This window comes from Piliocolobus tephrosceles, chromosome 17 (genome assembly GCF_002776525.5).
Source record: "Piliocolobus tephrosceles isolate RC106 chromosome 17, ASM277652v3, whole genome shotgun sequence".
In the NCBI taxonomy this organism is placed as follows: Eukaryota; Metazoa; Chordata; class Mammalia; order Primates; family Cercopithecidae; genus Piliocolobus; species Piliocolobus tephrosceles.
This window is the reverse complement of record NC_045450.1, coordinates 25529966-25534293: the sequence shown is the minus strand read 5'-3', so window position 1 is coordinate 25534293 and position 4328 is coordinate 25529966.

Sequence of the window (4328 nt, the reverse complement as noted above, 5' to 3'; positions counted from 1 at the left end):
GGCTGGAGTGCAGTGGTGTGGTCTCAGCTCACTGCAACCTCTGCCTCCTGGGTTCAGACAATTCTCCTGCTTCAGCCTCCCGAGTAGCTGGGATTGCAGGCGTGCACCACCACCCCCAGCTAATTGTTTGTATTTCCAGTAGAGATGGGGTTTTGCCATGTTGTCCTGGCTGGTCTCAAACTCCTGACCTCAGGTGATCTGTCCACATCAGCCTCCCAAAGTGCTGGTATTACAGGTGTCAGCAACCAAGCCTGGCCTTATTTGTGTTTTTATTATTGATTTGTAGTAGTTTTTTGTTTGAGACTCAAATCCCTTAAAAGTATGACTTGCAAAAATATTCTGCTATTCTTTGGATTATCTTTTCACTTTCTTAATGGTGTCCTCTGAAGTAAGTTTTAAATTGTGATGAAGTCTAATTTATCTAGTCTTTTTTTCTTGCTTAAGATTTTGGTATCAGATCTAAGGTCCAAATTCAAGGTCACAGAGTCTTTCTCTGATTTTTAAAAGAGTTTGATAGTTTTAGCTGTTAAAATTTAAATCTTTGATTCATTCTGAGTAATTTTTGTATATAGTGTGAGGTGGGGATTCAACAGTATTCGTTCTTTTAAATGTAGATATCTAGTTGTCCCAGCACCGTTCATTGAAAAAACTATTCCTTTCCCATTGAATAGGCCCTTGCCCCAAATCAATCAACCGTAGTTACATGGATTTATTTCTGGAATCTAATTTTATTCCATTGATACATACGCCAATACTGTGCTGTCTTGATTACTGTAGTTTTGTAGTAAGTTTTGAATCTGAGAAGTGTGAATTCTTGAACTTTTACTTTTTTTTAAGATTCAAGATGGAATTCTTGGATTTCTGTATGAATTTTGGGATAAACTTGTCAATTTCTGGAAAGAGCCCAGCTAGGATAAGAATGCTACAAGAAAAGAAAATCACAGGTCAATATCCCTGGTGAGTATAGGTGAGAAAACTGGATAGGCACATGCAAAAGACTGAAATTGGACACTTGTCTTACACCATATACACAAATTTACTCAAAATGGATTTAAGACTTAAATGTAAGATCAGAAACCATAAAACTCATGGAAGAAAACATAGGGGAAAATCTCCTTGTCATTGATCTTGGCAATTATTTTTTTGGATATGACATCAAAAGCACAAACAACAAAAGGAAAAATAAACAAGTGGGACTACATCAAACTCAAAACCTTCTGCACACCAAAGGAAACAATAAATGAAATGAAAAGGCAACCTATGGAATGGGATAACATATTTGTGAACTATACATCTCATAAGGGGCTAATACAAAAACATAGAAAGAACCCACAAAATGTAATAGTAAAACCAACCAACCAAATAACCCCCCAAAACAAAACAACACTAAAAACTCCCCAAACCAAATAATGCTATTTAAAAATTGGCAGAGCATCAGGAAGAATAGCTAATGGATGCTGGGCTTAATACCAAGGTGATGGGTTGATCTGTGCAGCAAACCACCATGGTACACCTATGTAACAAACCTGCACATCCTGCACATGTACCCCAGAACTCAAAATAAAAGTAAAAGGAAAAAAAAGTAAAGTAAGAGTATAGACAGGAAAAAAAAAATGGCAAAGGATCTGAATAAACATTTTTCTAAAGAAGACATACAGATGGCCAACAAGTATATGAAAAGGTGCTCAACATCACTAATCATCAGAGAAATGCAAACAAAACTACAGTGAGATATCTCGCACCTGTTAAGATGACTATTATCAAAAAGATAAGAGTTGGCAAGTGCTGGTGAGGGTGTAGAGAAAAAGAAATCCTTGTACACTGTTGGTGGAAATGGAAATCAATATAGCCATTAGGGCAAACAGTATGGAGGTTCCTCAAAAAACTACAAATGCAAGTACCATATGATCCAGCCATCTAACTTCTGGTATATATCTAAAGGCTGTGAAATCGCTGTCGAAGAGATATCTGCACCTCATGTTTGTTGCAGGTAGCTAAGATATGGAAACAACCTAAATGTCCATGGATGGATGAATGGAGAATATTATTTGACCATAAAAAGGAATGAAATCCTGCCTCTTGCACCAACATGGATGAACTTAGAGGAAATTACGGGAAGTGAAATAAGATAGACACAGAAAGATAAATAATGTATGATCTTATTTATACCTGGAATATTAAAAAGTTGAATTCATAGAAGTAGAGAATAGAACAGTAGTTACCGGATACATGGGGAAGTGTTGGTCAAAGGGCAGAAACATTCGTTTATAGCATGAACAAATTCTGGGGATCTGGTGTATGACATGGGTGATGATGGATGTGTTAACGAATTTGATAGTGGTCATCATGACACAATGTATATCAAATCATTAGCCATACACCTTAAATATATAAAATCTTTTTTTGTCAATTAAATACTAAACAAACAAACAAAAAACTCCAATATAAGGACTGCTGAATTGGAGGTAGAACAGAATTTTACAAAGTTCAATAATTCACACTCCATCATCAATCCTTGTTCACCATATTCGGTACCACCTATACTACTATTAACTTAATAGTCTTCTTTAAAGAGAGTCAATTTAAAAAAATAAATTTATTTAAAAAGGAAACTTTACTTTGCCACCCTACATGGAAAATTGGTATCATTTTCCATAAATAGGAGGTAATCATGAAAATGAATATGATGGGAACACACCAGTGTTTTGTAAGCTTAGTAGGATATTCTCTTTTCTCTTGAAGCCTCTGAATCTGAGACCAGTGCTTTATTTGTTGATAAAGATTAGCAGTGTTAGAGTTTTAGGGAGGTGTTAAAGACATATTATCACCAAACTGAGACTTTCTCATAATTATGAGGCTTTTGAGATCATTGATCTGGGAAGAATTTTCTCATTATGCAACTCAATGTTTTTTAACGCTCTATTTCTTTTCACCAAAAATTATTGTATTTGCCATCAAAAATTGTGCTCCATTATGGGTCTGTGTCTGTGGTAGAGAAAATTAGTGCTCTCAAAATATCCATGGCCTTCTCTAAGTTTCTCAACTCCCTTTGCAGATGCTTGGGATCACATGACTTGTTCTGGGCATTGGCTGGGGAGTGCTACTATTGGGCTGTGGCGGTGAAGTACCATTTCACTGTTGGGCTGTAGCAGTGTAATGCTGGTGGGCTTTTTCCATCTCCCTTTTGCATTCCATCATCCTCCTTGCATTCCAGATATCATAGCCATAGGGACACCTGGACTCTACATGAGTGAGAAATACATTTACTGTGTCAAAGCACTGAGATTCCAGGTTAATTTGTTACTGAAGCATAGTCCAGGGGTGCCCAATCTTTTGGCTTCCCTGGGCCACATTGGAAGAACTGTCTTAGGCCACACATAAAATACACTAATGATGGCTGATAAGCTAAAAAAAAAAAAAAAAAAAAAAAAAGCACTATGCATAAATCTCATAATGTTTTATGAAAGTTTTTGAATTTGGGTTGGGCCACATTCAAAGCCATTCTGGACTACATGCGGGCTGCGGGCTGCAGGTTGGACAAGCTTGGTTTAAGCTATTCTGACATGTGGCCCCCACTTGGGAAATATTAACTTTGATAAATCTTTTTGTTGTTGTTTTTTGAGATGGAGTCTCACTGTCTTGCCCAGGCTGGAGTGCAGTGGTGCAATCTCAGCTCACTGCAACCTCTGCCCTCTGAGTTCAAGCAATTCTCCTGCCTCAACCTCCCAAGTAGCTGGGATTACAGGTGCACACCACCATGCCTGCCTCACTTTTATATTTTTAGTAGAAATGGAGTTTTGCCATGTTGGCCATGCTGGTCTCGAACTCCTGACCTCAAGTGATTTGCCCGCCTCAGCTTCCCAAAGTGCTGAGATTACATGTGTGAACCACCACACCCAGCCTATCTTTGAAAAACTTTTGACCAATATTGGACCTTCTCAGTTGGGACCCTTATTTCCTTTCTCCGACTCTCCTCCCTTACTGTTTCCTATTCTTCTTCCTTCTCTTCTTCCTCCTCCTCTCCCCATGCGTTCAGCTAACTCCTGTCTCTGATTACCCAACATCACTCTGGGCTCTGCTTGAAGACTCATAGCCTATAAAGCTTCAAAAGGTCCTCAGTGTTATTTTAGTCAGGCAAACTCCACAGGTAGGAGTTACTTCTCCACACTTCTGATAGTGTCACTTGAATACCTGAAAGAACAGGAAACTCACTTCCTTTCATGGTGGTCCTTTCCATCACTGGGCAGCTCCATCTAAGAGGCACTTTCTCTTGTGATTAATCAGATGACATTCCCACCCCCAGTCATTTCTACTCTTCCCCATGCAGA